The sequence below is a fragment of the Patiria miniata genome, unplaced genomic scaffold (assembly GCF_015706575.1).
Source record: "Patiria miniata isolate m_02_andy unplaced genomic scaffold, ASM1570657v1 HiC_scaffold_2, whole genome shotgun sequence".
In the NCBI taxonomy this organism is placed as follows: Eukaryota; Metazoa; Echinodermata; class Asteroidea; order Valvatida; family Asterinidae; genus Patiria; species Patiria miniata.
The window spans coordinates 5,806,539-5,826,463 of record NW_024037058.1 but is presented as its reverse complement, the minus strand read 5'-3'; the positions used below and the strand labels follow the sequence as shown (position 1 = coordinate 5,826,463).

At 38.0% G+C, this 19,925-nt stretch overlaps 1 long non-coding RNA gene across 2 annotated transcripts; it reads left to right on the top strand.

Annotated features, from left to right (window-relative positions):
• Positions 1-6,287: 6,287 nt before the first annotated feature.
• LOC119726168 lies at positions 6,288-19,721 on the top strand. 2 transcript variants are annotated; one of them, XR_005270789.1, is made up of 3 exons: positions 6,288-6,325; positions 17,854-17,934; positions 19,405-19,721. It is a non-coding gene; the product is annotated as an uncharacterized LOC119726168 (long non-coding RNA). The 2 variants fall into 2 exon arrangements; XR_005270788.1 differs by lacking the exon at positions 19,405-19,721 and adding an exon at positions 18,561-18,643.
• Positions 19,722-19,925: the final 204 nt, after the last annotated feature.

Genomic DNA, 19,925 nt, shown 5'->3' with positions numbered 1-19,925 from the left:
ATCTGTGGCTCTTCATGCAAACGGTGATGAATTGTAATGTGTAATTAATTCAGTTGATTGACATAACTCCAATGTGCAGAGAGGCACTTGCAATTGGACGGCCCCTCTCTTTAAATCCCCCCCCCCCCCACAACAACAAAAAATATATTGAGCTACTCTTAATTAATACTGTATTAGAAAAAAATGATGTGAAATGCTTTTTGCTTATAGGCTTATATTTTATTAATTCAAAGCATTGACATGATGAGCTCCAATGTACAGGGAGGCTTTTGGGTGATCCCACTCTCTGGAGGGGAAACTAATTGTAGTTTTTAATCCCCCCACCCCCAATTTTGTGTTGCATTAAGGGAGCGCGGGCTGACTGAGGTGCATGGCCCTCCCTCCCCTTTTTTGGTTCCATTGAATACAATATTTTACATTTATATCTAGTCAGCCACAACCAAAATACAATATAGCATTGAGGAAAATCACGATAAAGCATTTATAGGGGAAGAAACAGATAAGAAAAACACCAAAAAAGCAGTGCTAATGTGACTTTGGGCATGATCCCCAGCTGCATGGCATAAACACATTCACAGCTTCTGTCTAGTGCCCCTTGAACAAAGACAATTTCAAACTGGGGAACCGCCAACATAGGGCTGGTCCGGAATAGCTCAATTGAGTGTTATACAAGTAATCTGCAGGTTATAGGTTCAAACCCCACTTGATCAAGTTCTTTGTTCAACTTTTATTTGAGGTTCAAATGTAGGATCAAGGATATGTTAAGTCCTCTCAAGCCAGTAGACTAAACAGGGACATTTTTGTCTAGAGTATTGTATTTGAGCATTAACTACTCCCTCTTGTAAGACCATTGCTGCACATACCGGTACTGGCAATTATTCCAAGATTCTTGACAAATGCCATGTAATATGGGCACAACCACAGTACAACATCAAGTATCTTACCTGAATTGAAGTCTTTTTGTTAGTTTTAGAAGAAAATTTGAAACTATCCTTCTGGAAGATGGCGCGCAACATAGACAGTTTACAACGTTTGATGTGTATACAATACACTGTACTTGTTCATGAATGCATATGATTGCACATAGTGCGTAAATTCCCAGTTCTATTTTAAGAAGCTATTGGAGTCCGTGTATACATGTACTGTACCGGATACTTTCTGCTCACATCCGATGCAGGTTTCCTGTTTAGAAATAGCAGCCAGAGTTTCCATGACCCTGGTGCCCCAGCCCACAAAAATGGAATCAGAAGTCACCGATGCTATTTTGGGACTAAACAGCCCTGGTGATTTTCATATTTCAGCCTGAAAAAAAAATGTACAGCATTTTTTTTGTTCACTTTTGAATAAAGCACTGCCCTCAAAACTTGCCTCATTTTGTTATTAATTATATATTATATGTTTCAATCACTTGTTGCCCAATGGTGATTCCGGTTCATGAGAGCATGGAAGAATGTATATTTTATTTTTCTATTATGAGAGCTTGAAAAGTAATCAAAAAAAAAACTTTTCCTAGGAGGGTTGCAGATGCAAAATAAAAGGGTGTGGTTTTTTAGGGGATGGGGGTGGGAGTAAGAATACAATACACAAAATTGGGATTTGTCAGGAAAAGAAATCTTTTTTTTTTAATTCCCAGGGCAAGGAGCCTTCAAATATATATTAAGGCTGGTTGGGCTATTTTAATGTGAATATTTCTTTATGTCATCACTTGTCTAGTTCGAGACACTAAAAAATAGACAATATATCTACAAAAAAGGGGAGACTTGACATGAGTACAGTACTTCTTAAGAATTGCAACTTTGTTATCAAATTACTTTCAGCTCATGTCTTAGGGTCTGAAAGTGATCTTGTGAAACTCATCACTAAATTAGTGTTCTTTTTCGAGTTTTACCTTGAAATCAAAGGTTTTACCAAGGAAACAAAACTTTTTTGGGGGGATTTCTTTTTTTTATTCACTTCTAAATGATACATCAAATGGAGAAAATTGCTCCCCCAACATTCAGTTTTAAAAAAATTACCCCAGAAATTTTGAATGATTTGCCATCAAACCATGATTAGCTCCTCGTATGTTTAACTGGTTCCTAGCTGTCCCTATCGCGATCAATAATGTAAATGCTAGGAAGGAGTCTCCTTGCATTGTGCATTTGTTTGTGCACAAAATTAATCCAAAATAAAAGCCTTTTAAAGAGGGTTGCAGCTGCCCTAAAATAAAAATTTTACATAAAGATTAGAAGTGACGTGTTGAAAATTCATTCAAATATGGTTTCCCTTTACAACAAAAGACAAGCGCCCAATTGACAGAAGGGCAAAAGAAATGAGTAGGTTGGACTACAGAATGATTAAATAATTCTTGATTCCATATTTGATTTAATTAAACTCTTCAAATCCAAAGAGATTAAAATGTCTCCAAGAAAATCCACAATGAAAATCAAGCCTCAGATTAAAACCTGAGTGGAATTTGCCCAGTCAGTGACTATATCGAGCCACTTCTGGTTTTACAATATCTGTTTATAATTTCAGGAAAACATCAATGCAAAGCCAACTATAAAATTACAAGAAGATCCATTTCAACACGGTTGTCATGTAGTGAAATTCACTGCTATAAACAACCATTACAGATGTTACGTTTTAAGGCATAGATTTTTGATTTTCAAGACTCAGTGATAAAAGTCTGCAGTTTCTTGCAAGAACATGAAGAAGTTTTCTTACCGAAGCAGCCATTGTTTTTATTCTCTTTGTTGCGATTGTGATGATAGTTTGTTGTGTCACATTCAGAACAAACAGCCATAAGACATATCAGATTGCAGGTTTTTTGGAAGGGAAATCTGGGGTTAACTCTGTAAAAGTCTCCTGACATCGGACAGAGCATGCTGGCCGTAGCATTGAGGTTAATACCTGTCTCTTCAGAACCATCACATACTCACAAAAGAGATTAATTTCACATGGTGCCACCGCAAACTTACCTTGCTGTTATCCTCACCATACAAACTTATCATGCTTATCTAATGAAAAACAGTTTTGTAAAACGCAATTTGGTTGTGATGTCAGCAATCAGCGAAAAGAAATTTAGACCCGAAGCCAAACCAGATGGGATCAAAGTTTCACTTCTTGAAACTATCAGTGAGACACATGACTTTCTCTCTTGTCTTTATTGGGTTCATAATGTTCAAATATTGGTGACTGGAATTAACTCGAGCTAAATATTTGACTCGACTCGACTCGACTCTACCTTCTTGACCTTAATGATTCCTTACCATGGAAACTCTCCATTTTTTGGAAACAGCTTTGTAAAACAAAATTTGGTTTTGATGTCAGCGATCAGCGAAAACAATTCTAGACCCAGAGCCAAACCAGATGGGATCAAAGTTTCACTTCTTGAAACTGTTATGACACAAATTACTTTCTCTATTGTCTTTATTTGTTATATACATGTAGTGTTCAAATATTCATGACTCAAATTGGCTAAAGCTAAATATTTAACTCGACTCGACTCGATTCGACTCAACTCGACCTTCTTGATCTAATAACTTGACTCAACTAGACTTGAGTCCCCTCTTTAAAATGATTTGACTCGACTCGAGTCACTTCTTCAAATGACTCAACTGGACTCGAGTCGCAAAAAACAGTTACTCATTACAACTCAGCCGAGGAATGACAAGGAGATTCCAATCCAGGAGATAATAAAATGAGTCCTTGGCATTGTCAGCAGCAGCCTTTGTATGATGTTGGCTAAATGTTTAAACATGTGAACACTGCATTAAAAGCTCTGCAAAAAATGCTTACAAAAATAAACATGCATGACCATTATTACAGTATTACATTAGTAAAATGTGACGTTTGATCCTTCCCCCAGGTCAAGCCCATGTCCCCGAAGGCGATGATGATAATTCCAGCTCCTGGGGTTCCGACACCAACATCCCCATCAGAATAAAAGCCTTTTAAAAAAGGTTGCAGCTGCCCTAAAATAGAAATTTCACGTAAAAAATTAGCACAAATTTTATGTGCCGTGTTGAAAATTCATTCAAACGTGGTTTCCCTTTACAACAAAAGACAAGCACCCAATTGACAGAAGGGCAAAAGAAATGAGTAGGTTGGACTGCGGAATGATTAAATAATTCTTGATTCAATATTTGATTTAATTAAACTGTTCAATTCCAAAGAGATTAAAATGTCTCCAAAAAAATCCACAATGAAAATCAAGCCTCAGATTAAAACCTTAGTAGAATTTGCCCAGTCAGTGACTATATAGACCCACTTTCTGTTTCACAATATCTGTTTACAATTTCAGGAAAACATAAAATGCAAAGCCAACTATAAAATTACAAGAAGATCCATTTCAGCATGGTTGTCATGTCGTTGAATTCACTGCTGTAAACAACCATTACAGATGTTGCGTTAACGGCATAGATTTTTGGTTTTCAAGACACATTGATAAAAGTCGGCTTTTGCTTGCAAGAACATGAAGAAGTTTTCTTACCAAAACAGCCATTGTTTTTATAATTTGTTGCGATTGTGATGATACTTTGTTGTGTCACATTCAGAACAAACAGCCATAAGACATATCAGATTGCAGGTTTTTTGGAAGGGAAATCTGGGGTTAACTCTGTAAAAGTCTCCTGACATCGGACAGAGCATGCTGGCCGAAGCGTTGAGTTAATACCCGTTCTCCTCAGAACCATCACATACTCACAAAAGAGATTAATTCCACACGGTGCCACCACAAACTTACCGGGCTGTTATCCTCAGCATGCAAACTTTTCATTCTTATCTAATGAAAAACAGTTTTGTAAAACGCAATTTGGTTGTGATGTCAGCAATCAGCGAAAAGAAATTTAGACCCGAAGCCGAACCATATGGGATCAAAGTTTCACTTCTTGAAACTGTTATGATACAAATTACTTTCTCTCTTGTATTTATTTGTTACATAGTGTTCAAATATTCATGACTCAAATTGACTTGAGCTAAATATTTAACTCAACTCGACTCAATTCGACTCAACTCGACCTTCTTGATCTAATAACTTGACTCAACTAGACTCGAGTCCCTTTTTTAAAATGACTCGCCTCAACCCTCTGGACCTATGACTGGACTCGACTCGAGTCACTTCTTTAAAATGGCTTGACTCGACTCGAGTCACTTCTTCAAATGACTGAACTCGACTCGAGTCGCAAAAAACAGTTACTCATTACAACTCTGCCGAGGAAAGACAAGGAGATTCCAATCCAGGAGATAATAAAATGAGTCCTTGGCATTGTCAGCAGCAGCCTTTGTATAATGTTGGCTAAATGTTTAAACATGTGAACACTGCATTAAAAGCTCTGCAAAAAATGCTTACAAAAATAAACATGCATGACCATTATTACAGTATTATATTAGTAAAATGTGATGTTTTATCCTTCCCCCCAGGTCAGGCCCATGTCCCTGAAAGCGATGATGATAATTCTAGCTCCTGGGGTTCTGACACCAACATCCCCTCTAGAAGGACCAAGACCGCGTGGTCAGCGACGCCGAGATGTGACAGATGACGCTCACCAGACCAGCTAAGGTTGGTGCTTATTGGGTCAGTCACTACTGAACACCATTACCACACTGCAAAAACAGATGGACAAGCAAGACACTGTGGAGGAATTCAAGGTGACTTTGGTGTAAAGGTTTGGCTCAGTGATATTTCAAGAACTCACAACTTTAAAAGCGTCAACAAAATTGCATGAATTTCTGTAGTCTATAGAACTTCAAGTGATGTTATCAGATCTTCCCATTTTCGTATCTACAAAGCATAATGTGTCAGAATACTTGTTCAACCAATTGTTACTGTCAACAAACTAAATTTGACACTCGATCAGCAAAAGCTAAATTTATTACCAGACAGTTGTGCTGAAAATGTTTCGTTGAGTTAGTGAAATTTGACTCACCAGTGACATGTCCCTGATGTCTAGTCTGGGTCATGAGTTGAGCCATGAGAGCCAAGTTTGAGTCATCATCCAGTGTAACTTGAAATTAAGACTGAGAATTTGCCGCGCAAGTCAAACTCAAATCCGAGTCACAGACTCGGTTCTATATTTCTGCCATACTGGTGTATGGCTATGTTTTCCATGCACTTGCTGAAGAATGAATATGCAAACGATTAAGTCAGCCAAAGATAACTTGATTGGTAATTGAAGTCCGAGCTAGAGAGGAAAAAAAACCATGTAATACTATGTTGTCTGTCAATTTGTTCACTTGGAAATGTAGGTGCTATATGAAATGTCAGTGGCAGTCAACTGTGAGGAAGCCAAGAAACCTGTCTGCAAAAACAAGAACAGATTCCCCAATGTACTTCCATGAACAGGTAAGTTCGTTTTGTTGAAGTATACATGTACTTTGAAATAGACTGTTAAGTTGAAAAGTGGCCTCTTGAAGCAAAACCTTGTTGGCTCACTCACACTGCATTGTGAATTGTTCTTAATTGTAGGGGGGTGGGGGCTAAGGTAGTCTATGGAATATCCCCTTAGGTAGCAAGGGTCTGTCATGTCCGAGCAGACTCGGTGGTTAATTATGCAAAACAAGACTGCTTCTTGATCTCGAGATTCTGACCATTCAGCAGGCACATTCTATATTGGGTCTTTGGTAACCTGTTGTCATGTACATGTACATGTAAATCGTGCTAAAGCGGCCTGTAATGATATGTTACATGATGAGTGAACATCCTGTGACTTTCAGTGAACATCGCATAAATAACGTGCGTAATGAGAATGCCCTCTTGGACATTAACTTCTCGCCCTCAATGAGCGTTCCCTGCTAACAGATTTGAAAGCCAATGTTGGGTTTGATTCAATCTCTATGCCCGTTGTATTACAAAAACATGGCATCAGAATTTACCAGTCAACAACTTAGTCCAGATTTCAGAATGAAATGACAAAATGACGTCATGGCATGCAGGGTCGCATAAATTTGCATGCGTAGATATATCAGACGTTGGGCCAGAGACAGAGAGGGTGATACAATGGGTAATAGTCAGACTGGTGTTAAGGCTTCATTACTACAAAACCATTTTGTATTTCATTTCATTCAAAAACGTGTCCGTTCTCACCCTTAAAATTTTTGAATTACACACAATAGATACATTTAATACCAGAAGAGCCCCTCCCCCCCCCTTAAAACAATTGGTGAACCTCCAGCTGCCCCCTTGAAGCTTAATTTCTTAATCCTAGTTATGCTGCTGGTACCTTTAGAAAGTTCCAGATCACATACGTTTCACTCCCATAGAATGTGTGATACTTGTAAGTTATGTATTGGTGCGGCGGAAACTTGACTGTGCACTCAGAAACCATACGATGTCGTTCCTGACATCTAGGGGTGTCCTCTTGGTAGATGTTAAGTTTAACTGTTTCTATGCATGTAATTTAAAGAAATATTTACTTTAAATATATATTTTTAATAAGTATGCCCTAAACATGCTATTGCTATGAATTTATTTCTGGGGGAAAAATTCCAAGTGGTGATTTTTCCCTTGTCACAAGTGGTTGCTAAGGTACCAAAAAATTCTGAGTTTCGATCGTTCATGTGTCACTTTTCCAAGACATTTGAAGTTTCATAAAACCCCATGAGGCGATCTTTATCGTACAATCGATTTCTTTTAGCTACATTTTTTTGTTTTAATAAAAATTAGCAATTTTGAAAGCTGACTGAACGGTATTGTTTCAATGTTTATTTTTCTTATCGCGATACATGGCACCAGACATCAACAAACCTGACTAGTTTTCCAAGATTGTAGTGATGTACGCAATATATTTTCACAGCACTTGGACAATATTCAAATGCGGTCAATCAAGAGATAACAAAAATCAAGCAAAAATATGTTCACAAATTTGATTACTTGATAATCCCCTCCACCGTTATGTACAAGTATAAATGTTGGGGAAACCTCTGAAATTATGTTTTTGTCGAAAACAATATGGTCCTAAATGTAAACAAATGACACCTCAGAAAAGACAGATGTTTCACAAAGCTGCCGTTTCTACATTCTCAGAGACGGTTTTTAAAAATGTCTTCCGTAAAATAAACAGTGAATTAACTAACTAGTGATACAATAACAACTGCTCCCAAATTAAGTGGTCTATAAATGATGAAATAAAAATACATCTTTTTGAGTTGAATAATTGCTGTAAAATAGGCAGCCCTCATTATGTATGCAAATAACACTAGCAGTCACACATTCCCAGTGGAAAATGCAGCTAAAACGTATGTGAGATGCTGATTGGTAAAATAACAGACTTTGGATCTTTGCTGAAATGCCATTGTTGTCATGGAAGCTGCGTTCTCTTGGAGAGATATTCTGTAATTAAAGCAAATGCTCATTGCTCCATTTAGACTTCTTGGTCTATCAGCATTAATTAGCTAAGGGGCCGTTCACAATTATCAACATTTTCACAAGTGTACAAAGCGTACACTTTTTCAAGACCCCCCTCCCCCCTAAAAGTGTATGAAAAAAAATGTTGATTTTTTTCACACAAGTCTATAAACACTTGCATATGACTTCGTCAAATGTTCGTCGAACAGCTTTTCACGGTCTGCATTCTGCCACAATCTCTGGCCCTCACATACGATTACGACATCTGCTTGTTTGCGTTGATCATTCACAAACACAAAAGCATTTACAAACTCCATGTATTTGTTGGTCGGATTCTTGTGGACAATACATCCTTGTCGAATGAGGAATTTCAACAATTGATTCAAGATCCAAGTCAACAGCGCAGCTAGAATATTTATTGTCCGCCATTGCCAGTGCCGGTGTTGTTCAACCGGTGTAGCATAAATATCCGACTCCATGAAATGTGGACTCATTGGTAGTAGTGCGCACACGTGAGTACGATACTATGCCATTCTTAGGATCGTTTGGGGAGAGTGACCTGTCACGTGCGAGGGATTAACCAATAAAAGGAAAAAAGGGGTCCGATTTTCATAGGAGTTGGATTTTCATGTGACACCAGCCGTTAAAAACACGCAGTGGATACGGACTATGTACATGTACTACATTTTCATGTACGTGTGTAGGACAATGCTGCGCATGCTGTACACAATACATGTACGTTCATGGGATGCAATGCGGGGCCTGGCGCGAGGCACAACCGGCTCGGCAAGTGCTCGATTCGGCATCGGTTGCGGCTGTCGGCTGTGACGACGGGCGAGAAAACGGATCGTCATTTTAAAAAAAAAGTGTTAGGCGGGCATTAATGGGCGAGAAAACATCTCAATATTTAAAAAAAAAAAAAATGTACGGCCGCCATTAACCCCCTCCCCCCCAGCGTACGGTTTGTACGCTCGTGAAAATGTTGATAATTGTGAACGGCCCCTTAGCCAACATGTAGATTCACCTAATAGACATTTAGGAATGAGATATAAAAACTTGATGAAAAGCAATCACAGTGATGATAGTAGCAAGCTCAAAGAATACATATTTTATTGTTCTTGTAATTCTTATTCATATTATTAGTCTGGTATATTAAAAAAAAATTGGCAGCCACCATAATGTGTCTGATGAGATCAGTGGCAGCGCTGATTTCTCCCAACAAATTTTGTTTATTGTCTTCGCTGTTAAAATTTATAAAATGTGGACACATTTTGAACCAATGAAAGCATTATAAACATTGGTAGTTAAGGCGAAACACACTACACATGCATATATACAGCCGTAGATAGTATGCAGCAAACGTCTTTGTATACACCATTCTGCGGTTTGATACATTTCTCATTAAAAACGACTACTCTAAGTTGCTTTTGTTCCTTATTTCCAGACCATTGACAATGGGCATGGGCGCACATGTACACAGGCTTAAGATTTTGTTTTGACTGCCCCCCCCCCCCAAATATTTCCTTTCCCCCCCCCCCCCCAAAAAAAAAATCTTTAGAGTCTGGCGCTGCAACTGGATGAGACACATTATGGTTTAACATTACTGATACATGTGATACTTTACACAGGTGGTAAAAAGCAATCAGAATGATGATACTAGCTAGCTCTAGGAATACAAAAACTGAGTCCATATTTTAAGCCTGTACATCGATACTTAAAGATCTTATATTAGTCGGCAAGATTACCATATGCGAAGTTCACTAATTTTCCTCAGTATTGACTAACAAGCCCCCAGATAGCTTAATAATTTCATGTCATCAAAGTCGATTTGAGCAGTGAAAAAATACAAGCATTTTCTTAGAAAACACTTAGAATTTTTCAGTCCAATCTCATAGGGTTTGAACACAGGGTGTTGAGTGAACTTCGTATATTTGGAAATCTTTCCCACTAGTCAAATCACAAATATTGCTATTTACAGAGTTTAAACTTAATGTTCTTTTTTTACCACTCATTGGACAACTTGCTGTAAAATTTTACTGCATTTAAACTAGCAAGGCCTGGCTAATTGTCTGATTTGATTAATTTACAGTAAATTACATGTTCACATTATAAATGGAGCAGTTTGAGTTATAACCATTTGATAACATGAATTAAAATTGAGAAAGAAAAACCTACTGTAAATTGAATGAATTTGAAAGTTACAGGGGTCGGTTGTAAAATCAAAGTTATAAATGATGGCAACAGGTCGCTGGCTCTTTATATCCTTCATTTCAGATGGTTAATATTGGTCGCTTTTTGATTATTAGAATGTACTGTACAATTCAATTCAATTTAATTCAATTCAATTCAAAAATACCTTATTTATCCTGAAAAAGGCAATTACATATGGTTGGACAGCTCATTATAAGACACTTAGTAAATTACAAGTCGAGTAAATATAAATACATAAAACTTATATCAATCACAAACAACATGTCCTTATCTCAATTAAAATTGCTGTAAAATGTCATCTTATCTAAAAAATAGTATCTTTAGACGATACTCTACCTCCCACTGATTCCTTTTTCCCCAATTAAAGTAAAATCAACAAATTCATTTATACTTTTTTTTTAATGAATCCAGGTCTGCTACGGAAAAAAAACATAAGTTACAGTGGTAGCAGAAAATTACATATATATTTACAAATGCACGGTGTTTTTTTTTTTCTTGTCTTTAAGATGAGGGCCCAGTTTTGTGATCCTGCTAACAATGGGTTAATGTGCTAACAGTGCTTCTAAAAAACAATGCACTAACCAAGTAATTAGCATGGAATCTTTAGTTATCACTGGCTTGCAACTTTTCTTCCGATCAGCTGATTTCCTCTTTTTTCACTTCACACTTATGCCATTATTTGAGAGAAAAAACTATATGTACAATATATATATATACAGTGTTGTGAAGCTTGGAATTTCCTCCAAACAAATATTTTTTTACCTGCTAGTATGAAGGCAGCTATCCATTGTTACTATACTATACCTCATACATATTCATGATCGAGAGCCGAACTCTCACTGGTCAATTCACCATCATGTGCCAGATGTTATTTTTGCTGTTTACCAAGCGCGCGCGAGGATTCATGCACAGGGTAAATACGCATGAGTAGTAGACTACTGCACAGGTACTACGCATGCGCTTTACAAAGCCAATCGTGGAACTGTCGCACAGTTGTAGTAGGCACGTGCGAACATCGCTCAAACGAGCTACACACGAAGTGATGGTTGCACGGTACGCGTAAATGATAATTTTTCAAAGCTCAATGATGTCGAACTGGAGAGAATTTATGGAAAATACTAAAGATGCCTCCAGTACGAAGAAAGTTGTACACAAACAACTGTATTTACAACTGGAGTTACTGTATTGTAAATGACATGAAATAGTGAAGTGGAGTAATAATATTCTTTTGGTGAAATTTTGGAAAATTGACCAAAATAAGCCCCCCCCCCCCCCTAAGTTTCCCACAAAATATAAGTTTCCCACAAAATAAAACTATCAAATTTTAACAAAAATTCTTTGTAACCATTTGGAAAGAAGTTTATGAAAAGTTTGTGAATGGGGGCAAAATATGTGCAGCAATGTTATAGTCACGTGGTATTTACCACAAATCGTTATCAATCTAGGCATACAGTAAAGCATGGTGTTCCATATGTGCCATCGACGTCGCATTCTGGGGCGTTGCATTTTTTACTTGCATGCGAGACGGCCAGAGCTTATTGTGCACTCGCAATTGTTTTCAAATTGTCTCCTGTAGTAACAGGCAGCGGCTGTCTCTCCTGTTTTCTTTTGTATAGGGTGGGGGTGGTCCTGTGGGTATCAGTCTTTAGTCTTTGTGGTAGGATGGCCTTGTAGAGGTGTTGGTCGACAGTTCCTCCTTTCCATGCACTGGCTTGGGTTTAAACTGATTAATTTCCTACATTTATATTTACTATTAATATTGTATGTGTTTTGATACCTATATTTACAAATTCTGTTGCATGTTTCAAGTGTAATGAACTGAAAATAATTTTAAAAAAATACATTTCCACAAGTACAGACTATTTGTGGTATGGGAATAGGCATTCATTAATTTGGATTTATTGCTGAGAGACATGAGCTTCTTTGATTTTATTGTTTAAGTTTTTGTTTCTGCTATATGTGGTTCATTTGCTTGCAAAGTGTTTTCCCTGGGTGTCAATCTGTCCTTACACTTGGTGATAGATTTTCACTGACTTTACTGCAGCCACTACCAGATCACCATCCGATGTGAATGTGATGCCACATGGAGGATCACAGTCCTTGATCACACATCCAATGTACTTGCCATCAGGACTGTAATGCAGAATTTCACCTGGATGTCCGCACACAGCAACATAGATGCTGCCATCACTGTCACAGCACACACCAGTAGGGTACCAACGCCCCTGCATGTTGCTGGTCACGCCTACTGTGAATACAGTGGTACCATAGTAATTTACACATACAAACCTTTGGTTCAGGCGTGTTGTATAGAAAAGGCGGTGATTGTACATTGTCAGATAACTTCCAATCATAGGAGCAGGCAGTCTCCTGATGAGGGATCCTTCTGGGTTGTGTAGAGATATCTCATTCTTGCCTCTGTAACCCACTGCTATCAAATTGCTGTCATTCACTGCAAGGCATGTTGGTTGGCTGTCTGACCCTCTACCTGGTGTGAACTGATTGAGGAGCTGATGTTGCTTGTTGAAGACCTTGACTACTGCACCATCTAAAACAAGGAGCATGTCATCTTTGCTTACTGCAGTATCCCTTACAGCAGCAGTGAAGCCATTGATTTGTGGCAATTGTGGCCATTGTGTGAAAAGGAGTGATGCATGTTGACTATTAGGCATTGTGACTATAAATACCTTACATGCATGTGTAAATGTAGATACTGCAATTATTTGATTGTTAGAGAGTGCTGCAACATGTGTTAGATATGCATTTGTCAATCCGAGGTTTGTGACTTCAGTCTTCAGTTCCCATTTCTCCTTCACACACGATCTTCCAGGTCTTGGTGATTGCTCTGATGCAGCCTGCCCCTGTTCCTCCAGAGTAAGTTTCCCAAGTGACTCGCATGCATTCTTAACTTCAGTCTTTGGTTCCCACTTCACCTTCTCACTTGATTTTTCATATCTTGGTGATTGTCTTGCAGCAGCCTTTTGCTCGTCCTCCAGAATGAGTCTCCCAAGTGACTTCTTACCTTCTTTAAAGTCCATGAAGATCAAGCTGTCAGGAACTTTCTCTGGTTGTTTGCTTGTCAATTCACTGAGGTTATGCAAGAGCTTCTGCTGAAGTTCAAGAATATCATAGCAACTTGCTTGAATTGCAAGTTGTTTCACCTCATCCAGCGTGTGCATTGTGTTAGTTACTACTTCGCTGTTTCTGACTTTAACAGCTTCAATTGTTGAGACTCTCTCTTGATAAATCTTCTCTGTTTTTTTCAACAATTTGCACTCCTCCTGTCGGATCTTGAGAACTTTTTGTTGAATCTTGGCAACCTCCTGATCAGCCTTTTTGGTAATTTTCTGTTTAGTTTTAGTAAACATGGTGTCCAGTTTCTTCTGGGATTTGTGTGTCTCTTGTATTGTGGCTGTCATTGTTTTGGTAGTCATCTCAGTATTTGCAACCATTTCTTCAACTTTTTTCTTGCTTCTCCCTGAGGCCTCAGGAACAGTGATAAGGGGGTGTTTCACATGATCAACAACAGAGCAAGTTGTGCATACAACTTTCTCACATTCGTCGCAGTAGACATTGAGATTCTGCTCTGGATGCTTGCCGCATTTGGGAACTTCTTCTCTTAGTTTACTCTTGTAGACGATCTGTCCTGAACGAAGTTGAGCCAGTGTGTAGATTTTATGAGATTTCATGACAGTCATACGTCCATGTGCCTTTTGACATTCTTGACAGAGGAAATGATCACAGTCCATGCATCTTGAAATAGCCTGATTCTTCTCATCACAGGCTTGGCATTTGATGTCTGACCCTTGACCTTCCAGTAGCTTTTCCTGCATTATAACTTCCTCCACCAGGGCACTGAATGCAAAGTTATTAGGGAGATCAGCAACCCCAGACCCTTTCAACATGGTTTCACGTCTGCACAGAGGACATGTCAGCTTTGTAGCGCTAGGATCTTGGCTATGTCTGAGCTCTTGGAGGCATTGCAGGCAAAAACTATGCAAACAGTCCAGCAGTTTGGGCTGCCTGAAACGGTTGGTGCAGATTGAGCATTCCAGATGATCCACACTAATCTTCTCCAACACTGATTGAGCTGTAACATTAGATGCCATCCTCACTGTTGGGCTTGGTGCGATAGGATAGACCTTTAACCTACAAATGAAGCACATTAAGTAAAAGGTTTTGGAATTACTTGTATTTCAACTTCAAATGATCATTTGGTTGAAATAAGCTACATGTAAAGTTTAAAACATTTTTTCAAGTAGAGTATTCATAAACTTGAAGGTTTATTCACGTACTATATGCTTGATTCAAACCTGATGTTACATGTAGTTATTTTTTTCCAAAAGAAAATAGCAATTTGTATAATAGGGTGGCCATGTTTATGAAAGAGCATACTTTGTCCTGAAAATGTAACATTAAAGAATTCCTTTCAGCTGTTATCTGGGACATTTTCTGCACCTAATGTAAGTTGTAATAAAGTTCATAACCAGTCAAAACAAAAGTTGGTGGCAAGTACAGTTTGTTTGATAAATAGTTTGTGAGCTGACCTGACAAAGAATGACTTTTCATTGACTTGATGAGGACATGGCTACAGGTCTGAATGAAACAGTTCACAACAAAATTTAGATTTTTTTTTCTATAACTGGGTTTTGCCCTAAACACTGTGTACTCAATGTAAAAAGTTTGTAAAAATAGCAGTCGCACATCCCTCCGTAAAAATGACCTCCATAAAATAGAAAATTAAGGTTAAGGGTGCTTTTCAAACCGCATGATCATAGACAATATGTGGCACTTTTCAGGGTGGAACAATTGGTGATTGTCGCGTGAAATTCCAAAAAGGGCACTCGTAAAAGGTTGCTGGTAACAAAAAAGGCACTTGTTTTTTAAAAAGGGCACTCTTTACAAATATTGGTGTAAAAAGGGCACTTGTAATACAAAAGGGCAGTCTTATCACTCCACCTTTGAGCTTGCCTGGGTCAGCTGGGTGGTTTGAGTCGAGGTGGGCAGGAGTCTGCAACCAAATATTGTCTGCACCCCAAAAAACAAACATATTTCAAGTACTTTTACTGGCCCATATTTTAAATCGTAGACTCAAAGTCCACTTTCCTTTAACCCTGAAAGGGCCGGGTTATTTTGACCATCTCTCAGCTCAACCATCGAGGGACGAAAATTTTTGAAACTCAGTACATGCATAGAGCAACTCTTCTTAAACATACCCAAGAAATTTCATGACTATAGATCAAAGGGTTTTAGAATTATGGCTAATTAATTATTCATATGTACGAATGGCAATTCTGCTCTGTGTACATCATGAATATGGGAAAATTCAGTTTTCATGGCGCATAGCGCTGGAAAATTTTTCGCAACGCGGCAGCCTGTGGTCCGATTTGTATGTTTTTGGTATCAAAAGATGCGCAAAGCTTGAGGCTTAAAAGTCATAACAGCTCGGGTCCTGACAAAAATTTTTTTTAGAGGCTATCGCTGAAAATGTTGAGGGATTCCCCCCCCCCAGCCCTTTTAGGTTTAAGAAATTTCATTAAAAAAACATTTACCTTCACATCAGTTTTATTTTTTTGTTTGTTTTATTATTATTTTGTGATTCACTAAGCTACGTCTGTGCCGAATCTTCTTAAAGGTCCAACACTTGTTTTGTAAGACTACATGTAAATGTACAAACAATACATCACTTATTTCTGTCATAAATATAAGGATATTCATGTATTCCACATGTCTGTATTCTAACAGGTTTGATGGATCCACCTGAATTTCCAGTAAATACGTATACACTTGTAATTGGCAAATACTGAGTTATTACGTACATGTACTTCATATGAGATAATGTGATGCTGGTGATTTATATCAGATGTATAGACAGACTTACAGGTAGACCCACAAAATCTTACCTTAAGGTACACATGAAATGAACCACTGCTATCTGCCCATTCTGATGTCACTTACGGCAATGGTTGAAATGAACAAAGATGGCGTTCTATGTATACGCCCCTCTGTATCAACACAGACCATGTCACCTGATTTTGAGTTCAGTCATTTGCAGTCCCTGGATTCCACTTCTGTAGAGCTTTGGTACGTGCTCATAGTAAAATCAAATACAGTGTTTTATATCAAATGGATCCAAAGGTGTTGGGCTGGTAATATTTGCAGTACCAGTACCCAAATTCTGATAACATAGCACTTTGGTACGTGCTCACAGTAAAATCAAATGCAATGTTTTATATCAAATGGATCCAAAGGTGTTTGGCTGGTAATATTTGCAGTCCCCACTTTTCCACTTACGTAGAGCTTTAATTGGTACGTGCTCATAGTGAAATCAAATACAGCATGCTGACTGTGTTTTATATCTAATGGATCCAAGAGTCCAGAGCTTGTAATTAGCAAGATTATGGACAGTTTTATCAGAAAGGTAAACATAAAGAAGCCACAGGGTCAATTACCTGATGCAGTTATTCTGAGCTGACTCTTATTGCAGATGACACCTGTTTTAATATCCTTTGATATGTTTCCAGTCGGGATACTCACACAGGTGTCTATCGCTTGTGGAATTTCCAGATTCTCAAAAGTAGGGGGAGGGGCATTTCTTCAACAGAGTTAATGCGAGCGCGAAGCCCTAACAGCATGGGGTCTAGAGCCAGCTTAAGGCCCCCGGAAAATGTTGTATTCTAGACGCTCTGTGGTGTGATCTGAGGCAATTTCTGACCACTTCAAATTGTTGTGAGCAAAATAATCATCTATTTTTGAGTTTGGAGTCATCAGCTATTGTGAGCTATAGAATCATTATGTTGGCAACAATTTCAATTCGGGGACAAAAAAGTGGGGGGGGGGGACACAAATGATATGATATCCCCCGACTTTAAAAAGTGGGAAGGGGGGACTTGTCCCCCCATCCCCTCTGATTGATGCCCATGGATACTCAAGTCTGTTGTGTAGACAAAATAAACATATAAAAAGAGGTAAAAAATGAACCGACAGTAATTGGTTTTGGAACGTAGTTTTGTTTTGTTGTGGGTTTTATTTTCTGTCACTTTCTTTTTATTTATCTACATTTTAGCTCGTGTGCAGTTGGTATTTTACATGTATGTATAGCATTCAACAGCACTACGCTTGCATACAGTGTAGTTCATTCAAATTATATTCATCATAACAAAACTTGTTATTTCTTTCAGTGATTCAGCATCAGCAGTGCTTTGTTACACAACTTTCAAAACACACATTTTTAAGGCTTTCTCTTTTATTGCATCCCAGTTCAGTTCATGCAGCACTATTTTTGAATATTCATTCATCTTTTGTGCCCTCCATAGGCTGATTGGTCCATTGCTGAGATGAATGCTGAGATTGGGGAGAGCCACACCTACCTCTACACATCACAGACTGATGAACAGGTATGTTCAGCAATAAAGTGGTGTCAGTCTATTTGAAATCAGTATATGGGTGCTCAAAAAGGGCGGGGCGTAGAGTCATAAGGGTAAGAGAGGTCCTGTCATTGAGGCATTTTTTTTGCTTGATGCTACAAAACTGTTCAAAATCTGCAGATGTTTAACAACTAACCTGAAAACATTTTAGCTCAGTAATTGCTGTACATTCCAAGAACCCAATATACTGGGATCTCGATTTCAAATCCAAAGTTGCAGAGTCATGTTTTGAATTGCGCCCAAAATCAGCATCCGGGACATGTTCTCATTCAGCCCATTGCAGCTACACTATGCCACGCAACGAACCGATAAATGATAGTTAGCAATGGCGTGTGCTTGTGTGTCATGTCAGTGCTTGCACGCACCCGTTTACAGATTCTTCAAATTACAAACCTTACTACTCACTTGATGTATCTTGGAAATTGCCTTCTTTTGCTGTCATTTTTCTGAAAATGACAGCATGCAAGAAAGAATATTTTCACAGGGAGTTTATTGCCATTACTTTATTTAAACCAAGTAAGCTTTCAACAATAATTTGGTCAGTTTCTTGTTTGGATAGCTGCAAATGATCTACTCTACCTTTAATTCCCCCATAGACGAAGCACACAAACATACATGTACATGCGAGTACTGTTCTCGACAACAGATTGAGGACTTTAATACATAGTCTGTAGTCCTCACACGGTATGAAATTTACGCACTGGTCCTCACACAGAGCATGCTAACTCCTTTTCATTTGAATGTCCATAAGATTCATTTGGCTGCTTGGCTTATAGCATGAGTGTAATCATTGTGAGGGTAGTAGTACAATGCACATAATCCTTTGCAAATAATTTTTTTTTAAAGGGCCCAATCAATTAATTTTTTTTTAATGCAATCATTGAAAATGCAGCTTCATTTGTGTCCCATTTAACCTTTTTCCATTTTCACTATGCCAGGATATTTCCAAGGGTATTTTGGTGCTTTGTGCTTTGATGCAAATGCAAATTTCCATATTCATTAGCAAAACTGTGATCTCATTCATGGGCGGAAACCTCAATGTTACGTCTATTTCAGCACAAAATGTTACTGGAATTTTGGAAAGTTTGCTTGCGTAAATTTTCATTTCTTTCGTGATTTCTGTAGTGATTTGTTGTGTCAGTACATGGCAGTAAGCCAAATGAGCAAACCTTTCCCACAAATGTTTTCACTGAGCAAGGAATTTTGTGAAATGCTTGTAAGTGCATTTTTCAATAAAAATGGAAGCGAAATAGATAATTCATTGAAGAGGAGTAGAAAGTTGCACAAAATGTGTTCATAAACTAATTTCATCACAAATGTCCTTTCAAGAATTGCCACAAGTTGTCTGTGTGGTGCAGCTAGTATGGTGGTTTGATTGCCAACGTTGCTTTATCAGAGAAGTTGATCTTTTATGTATGCTTTTCTTTCTTAACATTGCAGGAAGCCATGGACAGGATGCAACACATTTTAAGGGGGGGGTTGTATTTTGATTTTGATTTAGTGCATATTTCATGTTCTGTTTCATTGATGTGTGTATTTATTTAGCATTTTGTTTACTATATTTATCTTTGACATGTTAATTCTTTGTATTGATATTTGCACACCTTGTTACGTTACAATAACAATTTTGTTTTTTTAATTAATTGTTATAATAATGGTTTATTTTTTAATTTAGTAAAGCGCCTTGAGAGTCTGTTTACGCGGATTTTGGCGCTTTATAAATGTTCGTTATTTAGTTTTGTTAAATTGCTTCTTAAGCCATTCTGGATAAAAACATGTGGAATTATAGGGCTAAATGTTCATAATCATCATTTACCTTTCTCAAGAAATATCTGAACATTTCAATGAAATATCAAGAAGATTTGGCCCTTAGGCTTAATTCTAGTCGTCATAAGTTTATTATAAACTTGGCTTGTCTATGGCTACAATGCAGCTGCTATACCAGAAATAGCTCCAATTCT